This window comes from Leptonychotes weddellii, chromosome 3, assembly GCF_054177405.1.
Source record: "Leptonychotes weddellii isolate Sample4059 chromosome 3, ASM5417740v2, whole genome shotgun sequence".
Classification (NCBI taxonomy): Eukaryota; Metazoa; Chordata; class Mammalia; order Carnivora; family Phocidae; genus Leptonychotes; species Leptonychotes weddellii.
Window position 1 is genome coordinate 33780967 of NC_138371.1, and position 17838 is coordinate 33798804.

The following is a 17838-nucleotide window of genomic DNA, read 5'->3' on the forward strand; positions in this document are numbered from 1 at the left end:
ACTGAGGGTTCTAGAGGGGAGGAGGGTGGGAGGATGGGTTAGCCTGGTGACGGGTATTGAGGAGGGCACGTTCTGCATGGAGCACTGGGTGTTATGCACAAACAATGAATCATGGAACACTACATCTAAAACTAATGATGTGATGTATGGGGATTAACATAACAATAAAAAAATTTAAAAAAAAAGAAATAGGTCAGTTATTATGCTATTGTCATTCAGCTCCAAACCCACCCTTTTATACTGTTTCAAGCAAATGAGTCTGTGACTGTAAATCCAAGTTCTGCTGTGCCCACTGACTCCCTGTTAAGCTCTGTCAATAGGGGGCGCTAGATGGAGCATGCTAGGCTGGAGAAGGAGGTAAGAACTTGTGCCTTCCTGGCCCTTTGACTTCTGTACACTTGCACTCCCAGTGTCACCCCAGCAACATTCCTCACCTTGGCAGGCAATTCCTTCCAGTGCTGTCTCCAGCTGAAGGCAGTTTGCAGTTTTTCTAACACCTGCAACCAGCCTCATCACACCCTCCTCAGGGACACCAACACAGGCAACAGCTGAACAGCCCCCTTTCCAGCTGCCTGAGTTGCACCTCTGTTCACCCCTTCTCTGAGTTTCTGCCTTTTGGTCATTTCAACCTGAGGACCCGAGCCCCCGGCTGTGGTTAAAGGTGGTAGTTGCTTCCTGCAGTTGCTCACCCTGAGATACATCAGTATTCTCTTCTTGCCTGGCCAGTTACACAGTTTACACCTTTATACCTACTTACCAACTCTCTGTATTAAATGCACCCTGTTCAAATAGCTGGTCAGGTTTCTACCTGCTGACTGTACCTGAATGGACACAGAAATCATGCAACAAAAAAATGCCACCTGAAATTCAAGCTTGGGCATGGCCAAATAATGGAGCAAACCTATTCAGTCATTCCTACAATCAAAATGTAGATTACAGAACAGTATGGTAAGCTATGTTAAAAGGAAATGCAGTTTGGTGTGGGTGGGTAAAAGCAGGACCACTTAACCCTGAGAGGAATTGTCGGGAAAGCTGAGGCAGGAGACAACATACCTGTGCATGAAACCTCACCAGGGAAGGGCTGGTTCTGGCCTCAAGCCTCCCCTGTGAGATGAGAAGCCTGCACCCTGCTCTCCGCTCTGAATGCTTCTCCATGGTCATCCACAGAGTTAAACAAAAAGTGCATGTGTGTCCTATCTCCTTTACCTTCCGAGGTCCTCAGAGGAGCAACAAGGGGGGCCTGGGTGTCTCAGTTGGTTAAACATCAGACTCTTGTTTTGGCCCAGGTCATGATCTCAGGGTCCTGGGATCGAGCCCCCGCATCGGGCTCCCCAATCAGTGGGGGGTCTGCTTGGGATTCTCTTTCTCTTCCTCTCCCTCTGCCCCTCTCCCTGCTCACACGTGCTCACTTGCTCTCTTTCTCTCTCTAAAAAAAAAAAAAAAAAAAAAAAGGAGCAACAAGGGAAATTTTGTCTTATTTTTCACTCTGTAACTCTTCCAGCACTGACGAGGGCCTAGCCAGAGAGAATTAGTTATTGGTCATCTACAATCTTGGCCTCTGTTTGCCACAAAATTCATTCATATGGGAGATGTATATGAGCTGCCATAGGGATAAATCCATGGGTGCTCATCGAATAATTAACATGGCCTGCACAAGGACTATGTGCCAGGCATCATCCTGATTGCTTATCCCTTAACTCCAATTCTTCAACAACATCCTTATTATCGTGGCCACCATTTGGGGGATGCTCACAGAAATGAGGTTCGCAGAGAGTTAAGGAGCTTGCCCAATGTCCTATGTGCAGGATCTAAGTTTCGTCCAACATAGGGCCTATGGTGCTCTCTACTGCCCCACACTACTGCCCATTTTTATGAAAGCAAATAAAATTTTACCAGGGTATTCCTACCAACTTATCTTCCATTATACTATTTCAGACATAATACTCAAGAAATAAAAATCTATTGTTTGCCTTTTCATATTAAGAGACTCTTCCTTGGAAGTAAAAACTATTCATATTTGATAATAGTATGTATAAATGTAAAGTGATTTATACATTAAACTTTTGCAAAATTAGTGGACCCGTTATGGCAGTAATATTCTGGCAGGACTCTGTTTTTAAAAAGTGTGCAAATATACTATAACCATGTGATCCCACCTCTAGGGATATAAACCAGAGAAAATATCACATCACCTAGTCCAGAAGAATTTTCACTGAAGTTTTGTAGTTGAAGAAAGCAAGCAATCTCAGTGCCCATACTTGATCAGACAGGTAAAATGTGATGGATGCATGTTATTTTTATGCTGGAAAGCTTTAAAAAAAAAAAAAACTTATTTCCCAGACTCCCTTGCAGCTAGTACTCTGGATTTGACCGAGGCTACTGTCAGGTGTAGTTTCATGGCATCTGGACGGCAGCAGGGAGGTGGAGCCTGGGATTCTGCGGCTTCGGCTGGTTCTGCTAGCAAGCAGTGTCCTGAAAATGGCGGTTTCTGCTGCCAGAGCTTCCTGACCCTACTGGTCGCCTGGTTGTGGCGGGGCCCCTTGATTTTTGGCACCAGCAGCTTTACAACTCTGTAGTTTCTTGTTGGTCTTTGGGCCATTAAAACAATTATTTGAGCTCAATTTTTAACCTTCTCAACAATTCTATAAACTGTTTATTAACCTGTACCAAATCCATTTACTCTCAAACTGAAGAGAAAAATTTCTGTTCCCTGCCATGATCAAAAACGCCACATCACTGTCTACCTTGAAAAGGATGCCTTGGATATAGCTTGTCAGGACCTGTGAAGAGCAATCTGAATTTCCATAGAGGAATAAACAGTTTGGGGCAGTTTTTTGGCTACCCCTCCTCCTTCTTTTGCTTAAAATAAAACTTTGGTGTCTAACATGTTTCATGGTCAGTAAAGTTGGTGTTAAAAATAAAGCTTCTTAAAAATAAACATGCAAGGATATCTCCTATGAGCTATATTCACAAAATGTTTACAAATACAACCTATCTACATCACTGGGCACAAATATGACTTTATTTATACCACTATACTTTGTGCAAGACTTGCAGGCACCTCAAGAAAAACCTTGAATCATGTCTGTTTATTTCTATTTTACTTTATAGTCCAAGCTAAAATTAAATACACTTTGTCTAGTTTTACTTAGCTTATGTAAAACTAACGGCGGAATTTCAAGAATCTTAAGGAAGCTTCCCAGATTCCTCTCCAGCAAAACCAACAGCCATACTGCTATCTGGGATCTATGCTGTGTTCCTATTCTTACAAGGCATTTTCTGCAGTCCCTTTTCCAGATAGAAACAGCAATTGTCAACACCTAAGGAAGGGGGCAGCAGCATTTAAAGCTAGTTTTACAAAAAGAGAGCATTGTTTTATAGAAACAGCGCATTCCCTTCACAAGGACTGGAGACGCGGGGACTAGAAAAGAGAACCGAGAAGCCGGTGGAAGAAAGGCCCCACAGGATGGCTACAGTTAGTTCCCTAAGCACTGTACCTACTGCCCAGGTGGCCCCAACATCGGTTATGGACCTGCACTTTGGGCTAGGTTTCTCTCACCTCTATTCTTAATGTGGCAGCTAGTTGTACTTTTGGAAAGGGTTTGGAAAAAAAAAAAAAAATTCTATTCTCATTTGCCAAATGGAAAAGGGAAAACTCAAGATTCCAGAAAGAAAAAGTGATAATACCAAACCCTAACAGCATTGCTTCTATTATTGGTTTTAAATCTTAAATGTTTGAACTTGAGAATGAAAAATCTGCATATGAGTGCCCACCCCACTACTTATTAGCTCTGAGACCTTGGTCAAGTCACTCAAAACAGGTTTCTGTTCTTTTACTGTGGAGATCATTGCTTTCTGTTCTAATCCCAGGACCGGGGTTAGAGCGACATACAGTATTATATGTGAAATCTCCCTCACTGGAGAAGAATCACAACTGTCAGGTGTTAACATAGAAATGTTACATTCTTGTCATCCATGTGATGACTGCCACATTCTGAAAACAGCATCTGCTCCAAAAACTGTTGCTAAAAGACACCGATCATACTTTCTTTAGTAAATATTTATAAGTCATAAGCATTTGTTGAGTGACCATATGTATGAAGTACGGCAGGCTCTGCAGGAGGGGGGCTGATTAAAGCCACAAGGCGAATGCACGACACGGTATTGCACAGAGCCAGAAGGAAAAAGAACAGATGCTTCTTTGCCTCATCATCTGTATTTTTCACTCAAAATATAGCAACTAAACTGTAATCACTTTTGAAATCCCTTGCAGGTGTTTTACTTGGCTTCTCCTCACTAGCTCCAGTGACTTTCCATATTCTGGAATCTGTGGTAATGGCTGATAATGTGGTGACAGTAATTAAATTATGAAAGGGAGGAAAATGTGTGTCGTGGCTGTTCTCAGTGACTACAAAACATAAATCTTGTATCTACCATGATATTAGAACCATCTAGTAATGGATGCTGTGGTAATACCCAGAGTCCTAAGAGATTCATTGATGTTTTTCCACAGTCATTTCACTGGCTTGGCGCATGTGTGTTAGTACGTACACAGCCCTCTAATGCATACAGAGAGCAATTTCTGGGCCTAGGAACAGCTTTAAAACATGAAAGAATGGGGAAACAATTTCATAAGATACATCAAGCATTTTCTCTTGTCCTTCCTCTTTTTCTAGGATACTGACAGAAGATTCTCAAATGACACTGAAATATGAACTTGGTTGTTTATTTTATGCTCATTAGAAATTACTTTTCAAATTCAGTTAATGAGAATACTATTTACATGTGTAATACACAGGGTCTTATTTGTTTTTTCTTCTAAATTTGAAACAAACGCTCTGAACTCTTGAAGTCATTTCTGGGTTAATACTTTATAAAATATTTCTTAAGACTTCACTATCCCAAAGCAAATAACATTAGAAAGGAGAAGTCTTGCAAATTTAGAATCTTTGTATTTTGATGTAGACAATCCGACTGTCTGGGAAGTGTCCTCCTAAGGATTATATGAAACACATGTTATTTCACTAGTCCAAAAATCTTTTCCTAATATATTTACCAATCTTAGGGTGGAAACTATTTTTTTTTTTAAGAAAACTTTCTCTTCAATCATGGTGTATTCCTGAGCCTTGATCCAGACCTGCTAAGTCAGTAAGGGGTGGGCAGGGCGGGGCGCAATGCAGAGACAGGAAATGAGCTGGGTTTTAACAAATCCATCAGTGATTCTGATGCAGTGTGATTCTCAAACTCTCACCAGCCAGAAATTTGCATTTTTTTTAAAGATTTACTTATTTATTTGAGAGTGTGCTCGCGCGTGTGTGTGCAAAAGTGGGGAGGGGCAAAGGGAAAGACTCTTTAGCAGACTACCCTAGAGGAGGGCCAGATGCAGGGCTCCACCAGGGGACTCAACTGGGGGCTCCATGTGGGGCTCAATCCCACGATCCCGAGACCAAGATCTGAAGCAAAATCAAGAGTCGGAGAGTTAACCTACTAAGCCACCCATGTTTAGGTTCCCAGGTGATGCTGATACTATTGGTCTGGGGATCACACGTTAAAAACCTGCTCTGCAGTATTTTTAAAATCCTGTTATCACTGTAAGAGTCTGACAAGCCAAACAGACTTCCCCACATAATTTGACTAAAATGATCAGTCACCAAATAATCTCTTTGTGGATTTTCTCTTTCATACAAGTAGTATGGAGCAAATAGCTAGGGGTATAATAGCATTTCATCCTACCACAGGAAAGCTCTCAATTGGTACTTCAATAGTATTGTGCTTTTCCCAAATAGCTGGGTCTTGAAACCTCTTATATATGTTCTGCTGCCTTATGGTATTTCGTTATGCACATTCCCCCTTATCAAGCTACTTCAGGCTCTGTTTGGCTCCACCACTTTCCATGGGTTGTAGACATGGAGAGAAATAAAACATGGTTCCAGGATGGCTCCAGCATTGTAGCACAAAACTTATAAAATGCCACACAAGTAATTTTATAGTAGGATAATTCCTTAAGCAAAGTTGAGAGCAAGATTGCCAATTTGCAAAATTCCAGGGGAGTACCACTCACATTGTTGCAGAAGGGTGGTGCCTGAAGTTGCACTGTGTACCGCCTACGTGCCCTTAACAATAACCCAGATTGAGAATTAGACAACGATATTGTCACCACTTCCACGCATATGTTTAGTACTTTCTTTTATTCCCGACCTTTAGTTGCGGTGCCTAAAATTAACCATCTTCCCGTCTGTCCTAAGAAGAGAGTTCTGATAGTATGCTAACGACTTCATGTAATATAGAATAACTACTCCTACATTTGAGTAGCTGATACCTTTTGGGGTGTCTGTCCAGCCATGGTCTTCTAAAACTGCCTTCTTACCCAAAGGATTGGACCACTATCTTCATACCCATACTATAAGATAGAAGCTCCTGGGCATAGTTAATTAGATCATGGGTGGCACTTGATAAAAAAGAGGCTAGACTGGCTGGCTCATGGCCAACAAAAATTTTTGCCAGGAATTTGAACTAAGAGATACAGAGACTAAGAGTATTGAGAACTGAATCATATCAATAAAAAGCATTAGCAATAAAGTTCAATGAAGCTCTAAATTTCCTAAAACTGGCTGGGTTCCCACTCTTTCTGAAATCTAGGAGCTTTCATTGATTCTGTAAGGTACTCTATTGTCCTTTGGTACTGAATATATTCCCTTTTCACCAGATCTTCCCTGCCTTCTCTGACCTGACCTGGGCTCCAGGAGCTCATGAAGACACAGTGCATCACTCTGGTTGTCTTGATGCCTGGCTTCCATTGGAGTTAGCCAATGGAAGCCCTTACAGGCCCTTAAAGGGTAGAGAGAAGAGAAGCCAGACTATTTCTTCTCTACGCTCTTCCTCCATGCTTTGGTGCCTTCTGCTAGTAGCTACATCCCTCCCCAACTATAATTCCTACAAGGCAATCCCTCCCTTAAGGTTTCAACTCTCAGCAGGCTCTAGTAACACTCTTTTCTCCCCTCTTCCTTTAGCCCTAGAAGTGGTACTGGTTTCCCACTCTTACTGGTCTCTGGGTATCTCACCATCCCCTGCTTATTTAACTCTGCCCATACCTCTGTAAGCATTCCTTTCACATGAGCCATCTGAGTGAATTCTATTTCCTGCTAGAATCCTGAGACTTTCCAATAAATGTTCCTATTACTAGCAACAATAGTATTTGCTTAAATAAGTTATGATTGGACCATGGCACTTGCAAACAGACATGACTGGAATATGCTACCCTTTACATGGGGATTAAAAATCCCAAAAGATGTTACCACTTTCAGGTAAACATGGTAGATTTATCTCTTTTCTTTACAAAATTCCATTGAATAGCAGAATAAAAATATTCAAAGTGGACCAATCCACAAAATAGGAGAGAGGGCAACAATGAACTAGAGATGGCAATGGGGTTTACTAAATAAATGGAGTGATGACCAAATTAACACAACACAGGAAACCAGTCTAGCAGAAGGGGATACTAAGAGGCAAACTGATTCTCCCATCCACAGCCCTGAAAAGCTAAGGACTTAAAGTACCAGGAAAGGGGTAGGAGAAGAGACTTGACTCTAACCAGAGAGAATGGTTGAAAGTCTGTGGATATGAAGTTACTGAAACTCCAGCCCTCATTCCCCACTCACCAGATTTTTGCTCTCAAGACATGTAACCAGAGGGCGCCTGGGTGGCTCAGTCGGTTAAGCGTCTGCCTTCCGCTCAGGGTCATGATCCTAGGGTCCTAGGATGGAGTCCCCCATCAGGCTCCCGGCTCTGTGGGGAGCCTGTTTCTCCCTCTGCCTCTGCCTCTCTCTCTGTCTCTCATGAATGAATAAATAAAATCTTAAAAAAAAAAAAAAGACATAACCAGAACTTGTGAAATATGGGTATGTAAAGTATGGAAATCCGGAGGACTGTAAGAGAGATTGAATAAGAGACCCTCTCCCATACACACACACCCTAGGTCTTTCACTTATTCTACTGGCAGAATTCTAGCAGGCAGAAGGGATTGGAGAATTCTCCTCTGAGAAAATGACCTACCCAGAAAGAAGATGTCCAAGTACTGACAATTGAGAATGCAACAAAAGGTCAGATTTATGCTTGTTCACTACAAAGAGCAACATATAGGTTGAAAAGCCCCATTATTACACAAAGAAAAATGTCTTCTCAGTGCCTTGCTCATGTATGGCCAGAAAACCAGAGCAGAACCATTCTGTGGCATCTTGCCTAGCCTTCCATTTAAAGATCCCCACAGGGCCACCTGGGTGGCTCAGTTGGTTAAGCATCCAACTCTTGATTTCGGCTCAGGTCATGATCTCAGGATCTTGGGATCAAGAACGGAGTCTGCTTGTCCCTCTCCCTCCTCTCCTCTCTCTTACTCTCAAATAAATAAATAAAATCTTTAAAGATCCCCACATATCATAAGCACAAAAAACTCAATGTATTAAAGAACACATGATGCCTCTCACTTTAGACTGATCATAGCCAGTGCAGTAAACTCTAATCATTTGCATCGTACATATCTTGAGTAAAAATGAATTTGACAATATACCTGAGAAATTAAATTTTTACTTTCTTACATTAACTTATATTTTCTGATGAAAATATGTTCAAATTATATACATTTGAATACAACTATGACTGTTTTTAATTCTTTAGATTGCTGGCAATAACAAATTATGCAAAAATCTTCCCTATAACACTGTAATTGGTATGTTTGTTGAAATAAAAGCAAAAAAAAATAATTTGGAGGATATATAATAATTCACAAATTATGTCTTTATTTCATTACTTGTCCAGACATCTATAGATCTATAGAACACACAGACATGAACTATAATAATTAAATTCAATCATCTTTGATGTTTTAATGACTTCCAGTCATATGAAAACCAGCTTTACATACTTACAAAATTATTACTGCCACAATTTTGGAAGTATACTTATCAAGGTGAGAGAATTGAACAGTTTGTTGGCTGGAATTATAATTTCTAAATATTTAAATATATGGCATATAGGCTTCCATATATAGTCTTGTGGTGAACCCACAATATTAGGGACAGGCCTAACCTGTCATTATATATATATATATATAAAATACAGGACATTAGGCCTGAACCAAATCACTGGATATTTGAAGAAAGCCTCAATAAGGAAATGAAAAATGTAAAACAAAAGAAAAGAATATCAAGGATAAAAAAATGCAGATGTCAAAACTCCTTAAAAATTCTATATCATTAATACTCTCAGAAAACTAAGAGAAGCCACTGTATCCATAAAAAAAAAAAAAAGATCAAGGTGCTCATTATTTGAATTCAGATGAGAAGGATCTCTTCAAAAGAGAGAAAGCCAAAATAAAAAGTTCAGAATACATACTGCTCAAAACTCAACAGTAAAAATCAAACAATTTAATTGGAGAATGGGCAAAAGATAGGAACAGCCATTTCACCAGAGAGGATATACAGATGGCAAAGAAACAAATGAAGAGATATTCAACATCATTCAACATCAGGTAAATATAAGTTGAAACCATAAGGAGATGTCATTATACATCTATCAGAATGGATTAAATAAAAAATAATGACAATATCAAATGCTGATGAGGATGCAGAAAAGATCAATCACTCATTCGTTGCTGGTGTGAAAGTAAAATGGCACATCACTCTGGAAAACAGTGTAATAGTTTTTTATAAAACTAAACACGCAGCTACCATACAATCTCGCAATAGCACTCTTGTACATTTGTCCCAAAAATATAAAAAGTTATGTTCACACAAAAATCTGTGCATGAATTTTCATAGCAGCTTTATTAACAGCCTAACACTGGAGACAACCCAGATGTCCTTCAACAGTTGAATAATTAAACAAACGTGCTATGGAATATTACTTAGGTCTAAAATGGAACAGACAACTGATAACGAATCTTGAGGGAATTATGCTAAGTGAAAAGAGACAATTCCAAAAGGTTACATACTGTATGATTCCATTCAGAACATTCTTAAAATGACAAAATTATATAAGCGGAGAACAGATTAGTGGTCGCCAAGGATTAGAGCTGAGGTGGGTAAGAAAAGTGGGTGTGGCTATAAAAAGCCCAGACGAGGGATGCTTGTAGTGATGGAAAAGTTCTCTACTTGACAGTTTTAGTAACCTGGTTATAATATTGTACTACAGCTTTGCCAAATATTATCATTAAGGAAAACTGGGTAACAGGTACACAGGATCTCACTGTATTAATCTTTACAACAGGACATGAATCTACAATTATCTCAATATAAAAAGCTTAATTTAGAAAATAAAGGAGTACTAAAAGATAAATTCAAGGAAATCTAGAAAATGGAACATAAAGATAAAGACATGTAAACAGGATACAGTGGATTAAAAAGAAAAACTGGAGGACTAATCAGCCCCGAGCGAGCCCTGAAGACACAAGTGACGTGAAGAAATGGCCCAAATATCCACGGTCCCCACTCCGCCTACACTGCCTCTCTCTTGCAGTCTGCATCTATGGCTTCATGTGGAGTTCCCTATGATCAGTTGACCGAGGAAAAGAAAATTCAGGCCGGGCGTGTACAGGTGTGCATAATATGCAGGTACCACTTGAAAATGGACAGCTGCAGCACTCCAGCCCCTCCCTGAGACATCCCTGAAGGACACTGATAAGGGAAAGTCCTCTTAGTGGCAGAAATTAGAGCAGTGCACCTCATTGTTCACTTTGCTTGGAAGGAGAAATGGCCATATGTGTGATTATATACCAGTTCATGGGCTCTGGCCAATGGTTTGGCTAAACAGTCAGGGACTCAGAAGGAACATGGTTGGAAAAGTAGTGACAAGGAAATCTTGTAAAGACAGACATCTCAGAATGGGTAAAAACATGAAGGCATGTGTATCCCATGTGAATGCTCACAAATGGATCACTCAGCAGAGGATGATTTTAATAATCAAGAGACTAGAATGACCTGTTGTATAGATTCCAGTCAGCCTCTTTCCCCAGCCACTCCGGTCATCTCTCAATGGGTTCAAAGTGCTTTGGGTTCTGCATTTCTGGAAAACCTTAATACAAAAGGCCCGAGTGTCCTCAAAATAAATGAAAAGCCTCACAGGCAATCATCCCCATCAATAACCATGAAGGGTCTGACATTTTACCAAACTTGCAAGCAAATGGATAGCCTGCCACAGTTTCACAGATTCTGGCAAAGACATGAGACTCCTGGGTCAGAGACAAAGAACTCTCTTACAACACAGCAAATAACATGAGTTTCATATTCATATTGTTCTCCTTGCTCCCCAAGTCCCATGGGGGCAACACAGAGCAACCCAGGTGGATGCTGCACATGCTGTGGGTTTGTGTCACAGCTAAGAAAACCCGAGCTTGGGAAAACCCATTCTTTTATAGGCTTCAAACAAACCTGCCCAAACTTTGTACCAAAGAGTGACACTGTCTTATTATGCTGGATAAAAAACAAAAGAGGCCCTCTGTTAAAGAAAGATACACTATATCTTCCAAGGCTGTTGTCTATGCAAACATCTTTGAAAAGATAGAATGAAAGGCTATCAGTGCCTCAGCTCACAGGACATGTAGAAATGCTAGAGACCCATGGAGAATTATCTCCCAACAACAAGAAATAAAGAGAAGATTCTAAATGTTTCCACAAGGAAAAAGCAAGTCTATTCAAACTTTTAACTACCAACCCTGGAAGCTAGAAGACAAGAAAACAATGCCAAAAGTCTAAGGGAAATTATTTTCAACTTAAAATGCCATAGTCAAAATATTAATTAAGTAACAGAATAAAAATATCCTTAGACATGCAAAAATTTTTGTAAATTTCTATGCATTTTTTAAGAATTTTTTATTTATTCATTTGAGACAGAGAGAGAGAGAGCAGGAGCAGTGGGGAGAGGCAGAGGATGAGGGAGAAGCAGAAGCCCTGCTGAGCAGGGAGCCTGACATGGGGCTTGATCCCAGGGCCTGGAGATCATTACCTGAGCTGAAGGCAGACGCTTAACCATCTGAGCCACCCAGGCACCCCTCTATGCACTTCTTACAGAAGACTACCAGGAATCTGTGCAGCAAATCGATTGAATATAGAAGGGGAAGAATAGGAGACCAATATATAAAAGATTCAACACAGGTGATCAGAAGAGAAAAATTCCAAAATGATGGTGAGAAGGGCGCCTGGGTGGCTCACTCGGTTAATCATCTGCTCAGGTCATGATCCCAGGGTCCTGGGATCGAGCGCCATGTCAGTCTCCCTGCTTGGCAGGGAGTCTGTTCCTGACCTCTCCCTCTGCTCCTCCCCACTGCTTGTATTCTTTCTTTCTCTCTCTCTCTCTCTCTCTCCCTCAAAATAAATAAATAAATAAAAATCTTAAAATGATGGTGAGAGAAATCCCAAGATAACTGTGCCGCAGGACATAAGAGCATCCACTATAGAATGAAAGAGAAGAGAGGACTCTGGAGGGAGAGATCAGGTGGTAGGAGGGGGTGAAGGAAGGAGAACTGAAAGCTTTTATTTTAATTGACCATTTGGAAAATTGTATTGACAGGAGCTGACAGATCTACTTGAATTTGGGGGCTAACTACTAATAGGTATGTTTTGAAAACTAAGCAAATGAAAAAAGTTGAAGCAGTTAAGTCCAGGAAAAGCAGAGTTATGAAAAACATAGCAGTGCAGTATCTGACTAGCAGAGAATAATATTAAACAGCCAAAATAATTCAAATAAATGCCAGCTATTGAATAATTAATTGTGCTGTAACTACATTGGGAAGATGCATAAAAAAGAATTGGAAGTGATACATAAAAGCTAAATTCTTGTCTACTAGAATTCAACAAATGGTATCTAGAATTAACAACTAAAAGAAGTGGCAATGTAAGCATTTCATCTAAAAATGTGGAAGTGATAGTAGCAATAGTTAAAAACGTTGAGAGTGTTTTCTTCATCAGGGAGTGGAACCAGGTATGTGCCTGAGTAAGGCCGGAAAAGACTTCTGGGGAAGGCAGTAATAGTAAGTAATTTTCTCATTGGTTTCAAACTTATTTTTAGCTTTAATTTATTCATCTCTATTTCAAATTTATCTTTAAATTCCATGACTTTTAAAAGCATATGTCTATCTGACTCAGATGAAGGGAGGGAAAGGAAAGGTGGAAAGGAAAGGAAAGGAAGCAAACTAAAAGATCTCAGAGCCTTAAGCCAGTATTTTTCAAACTATGTCTTATGGAGCTCCAGGTATAGATGGAGTTGTTTTAGGCCCACCATTCTCTCAGTCACCAAAGTACCTCTCTTCTCCTTTGTTTTACACACTAGAGTCCCATGCAGTGTTCATCTTAAGATACTCCATTTGTTAAAATATAAATAACATAATGAATAAAATGGAAACCCAAAGTAATAATTTAACCTAACAAAATACAGTAGTGAAATGAAATAAAAATACACTCAGAAAGTACAACCTTAAAACAAATAACAGTAATAAATTCCTAATCATAGGATATCATATATCCAAAATGGGCTAGTACAGTGATAATTTGAAGGTAAATGGTGATTTTTATTGTTCTTGTATTTTTTTATTTAAATTCAATTAGCCAACATATAGTACATCATTAGTTTCAGATAGAGGGTTCAGTAATTCATCAGTTGCATATAACACCCAGTGCTCATCACATCACATGCCCTCCTTAATGCCTGTCACCCAGTTACCCCATCCTCCCACCCACCTCCCCTTCAGCAACCCTCAGTTTGTTTCCTGTAGTTAAGAGTCTCTCTTGTTCTTTTAAATCAACCTACACTGGCAATACACAGAGCAAGTTGTCCAACAGACCAGTTGTAATTCTTCTCAGAAAGGAAAACATTCCCTTCCACCTTTGTCCTTTATTTATATCCACCAAATCTTACTGATGGATTTTTAAGTGAAGATCTTTTGATTGCAAGTGGCATAAGTTTGATTCAAATTAGCTTAAGGGGAAATAAAATGGAACAAATTGACTTGCATAACTAGACTCAAGAGTAGATTGGTAGCTAGATAGATCTAGGAGCTCAAATATCAGGTTTCAGTTAGCAAGTCTTATTCTCTCTCTCTGTCCCTCAGCTCTGATTCTTCTATACTAACTTTGTTCCAAGGCAAGTCCTCCACTCATGGCATGGAATTCCAGACTTATATCCAAGAGTCCCTGCTACCCTCTAAAAAGGAGCTACTCTTTTCTAAGAATTCTATAAAATTTCCAGATTTGGTCCTGAATCAGCCAACTTAAGTTGTGTACCCTTCTATAAATCAAAGCTCCCTAGATCCACATATAACACTGCAAATGGAGAATAAAAATAGAGGACTGAGTAAATTCTGATTTATTACTAAGTATTTAATACCATTATAAAAGGTATTAGGATTCTGGTTACCAATTACAACATGTAGGTTTGCTCCTCACACCAAGCAATTCTCAAGCAATTCAACTCAATTCTGATCCTATCTACCTGTTGATAGCATTAGATCCCACAGGTTAAGGGCTCAATCTTATAAGACTGCCCCCCAACACTTCAGATGCTAATCACAAGTCCAGGTTGTCACTGGTGCTTCTGACCAACCTGCTATAGATTGGAGGTCAATGATCTTCCTCTTTGTGTTCAATGAATTCTCTAAAGCAGCTCACCGAACTCAGAGAAACATTTTTCTTACTAGATCCCCAGTTTATTGTAAAAAGATAGGACTCAGGAGCAACCAGATGGAAGAGATGCATAGGGCAAGGTATGTGGGAAGGGGCACAGAGCTTCCAGGCCCTCTCCAGGTGTGCCACTCCCCCAAATCTCCACATGTATACAACCTGGAAAATCTCCAAACCCCCTCCTTTGGGATTTTTCTGGAGGCTTTATTACATAGACACAATTGATTAAATCATTGGCAATTGGTGATTGATACAACTTCCAGCTCCTCTCTCTTCCCTACCAGTCAGGGGTGAGGGATGGGGGCAGGGTGAAATTTCCAACCCTTTAATCACATGGTAGATTCTCCTAGCAACCAGCACCCATCCTAGGTGCAGTTCAAAAGTCACCTCATTAACCTAACAAATACACCTTTGTTCCTCACATCACTTGGGAAATTCCAAGGGTTTTAGGAGTTCTGTGCCAGGAACAAGGACAAAGACCAAATATATATATATTCCAATATACATACTGGAATATATATATATAAGTCACCATATCACAGTTTTAAGTATTTTCTATGTGTTTGCTGCTTCTATCTTCTAGAAAGAGCTCACTAATCTTCTGTCTTCACTGCTTCTGCCTTATAATCTCCCAAACATTCTGCTTCTTACTGAAATATAGTTTCCACTCCTAATACCTCTTGCCAAGGGCAGGAATACGCTCCTTAATACATACCTTATACTTTAGATGATCCTTTAACATTGATGACCATTTCCTCCTAGAAATTTTTATATGTATAAAAATTTTAGAGGTGCAAACTAGAGGCTTTTTTTTTTTTAGAAATACTCTTTTCACTTAGATTTCATAACACTACACTCCAACCTCTCTAGCTCTCCTTTTCAGTTTCCCATGTGAGCTCTGTTTGTTTTCTAGGTTAGTATTTTTCAACGTTTTTATCCTAAGCCCTCCTCCCATTCTATATATTTTACATTGGCAATCTCTTCTGCATCTACTATTTTGAATACTAAATTATAGCTAAATGACTAACTGTGTATCTTCCACCCCAATCTTTCTGAAATTCAGAAACTTTGCCAGAGACTGTAGATGTTCAACAGTATCTATATTCTCCTGTTCTTTATGAACACAGAGCTAGGATGTATTTTTTAGCCACATTTGCAGTTCAGACTGATTATGTCATGGGTTCTAGACAGTAGAAATTAGAGGAAGTGATATTTCCCACTTCCAGGGCTAGGCTATAACGCTCCCCCACCCCAGCCCCCACGACACACCTGCCTGCCCTTGCAATACTCATTCTGTCAGGTGAATGAAAGAATGTCAGGCATCTAGAAGAAAGTCTAGATGGAAAGTCTAAATTATTTTATGGAGCAGACTCCATTCCACCACTCCAGCCCACATTGTACTTTTAAGTGAGAGAGAAATAAACTTTTATTGTGCTAAATTACTAAGCAGTGGTCTGCTTCAGCAGCTAATATTATTTAACTTAACACACCCACACACCTAACTGGTTCTGTAGCTTTGTCAAACTCAACCAGATACAAAGCAAGCTCATCGTCTTCTTTCCCTCCCCCTCACCACCTAAACTCCTCCTCCAGCTCGTGACTATCTCATCCAATTAATTAAAAGAGATTAAAAATTCACTTCAAAGGGAAATCTGCCAATGTTGAGTCCTTGCTATTCTGTATTGAGCAGAGCCAATTATCAGGTGATCTCTGGGGTCAAACCAACTTTTCTCCATGCCAGCTGGCACCACTGTCCTTCCAGATATCCTCCGCAGGCTAGATTACTGTCATGGCCTCTTAATGGCTTTTCTTGCTTGTATTCTTGCTGTTCTCCATTCTCCACAGTACAGCCAGATTTTATCTTTGAAAAATGCAAATATAACCCTTACTCTTTCATTATTCTGAGGATAAAGCCCAAATGCTTTAACATGGCTGGAAAGGCCGTATATTACTTGTTTCTTGCATCTCTCTCCAAGCCCATCCTATGTCACACTCCATCCTCTACCATACCGAGCATCTTTCTGTTTCTTGAACAAATTGTAGACTCTGCATTTCCTTCTGTTACTGTCTTCTACTAGTAAGCTCAGTGATGGCACTGACACCATCTGATTTTTATGTTGTTGTATTTCCAGACCATTTAGTATAAGTTAGCATTCAATATTTGTTGAATGTCTCACAGACTAAGCCTGTTTGACCATAGACAATACCTATGGGAATACCCCAAATAAAGACTTATATCTGAATTCTCAGTCACAACAATATACATAAATAAGAACAGCAAAAACAACAGTACTTTTGAAATAGTAATCAATTAGTTAGGGTAAAAGTTAGGTAGGTGTAACAAAGAGACTTATAAAGAGAATGGCTTAAAGAAAAAAAAAAAAACATTTCCCTCATGTAACAGTCCTGATGTGGGTTATCCAGGCTGTCAAGGCAGTTCTCCATGTGGACACTCAGGAACCCAAGTCCCTCCACTCACACTGCTCCTCCACTCTTAGGGATAGTGTCACTATCAACATGGTCAAAACTGTATCACTATGGGTTCAAGCCAGTGGGAAACGAGAAGAGAACATGAAATAGAAGGGAACATACAGGAGAAAAGAATATACAGGATGTATCAGTCAGGATTCCAACAGAAAAATAGAATCAAGAGAATAAATATATATTAAGAGATTTATTGCAAGGAATGGGTTTACGGGATTATGGCTAGGCAAGTTCAAAATCCACAGGGCAGGCTCTCTGGAAGGGCAGGCTAGAAATTCTCAGGCAGAAACTGAAGTTTCAGTTCCCGCATAGAATTTCTTCTTCCTCAAGAAAATATCAATTCTCTCTTAAAGCCTTTCAACTGATTGGATAAGTCCAATCTCAAGGATAGTTTCTGTTTACTTAAGGTTAATTCAGATATTAATCACATCTACAAAATATCTTTACAGCAATACCTATATTTGTGTTTTATTGAATAACTGGGGATGACAGCTTAGCCCAGTTGACCAACAGAACTGACCATCACAGAGGAGAGGAGAACATAGAGGAGAAGAGACAAAGAGAAGAGAAGAACACCTAGACGAGTACTGCCCACTGCCTTGAGTTCTAGGTAAAATGGACACATTTACTCCCAGTCACATTCCATTATGACACCTTAGTCACATGGGTACACCTGACTGCAAGAAAGTCT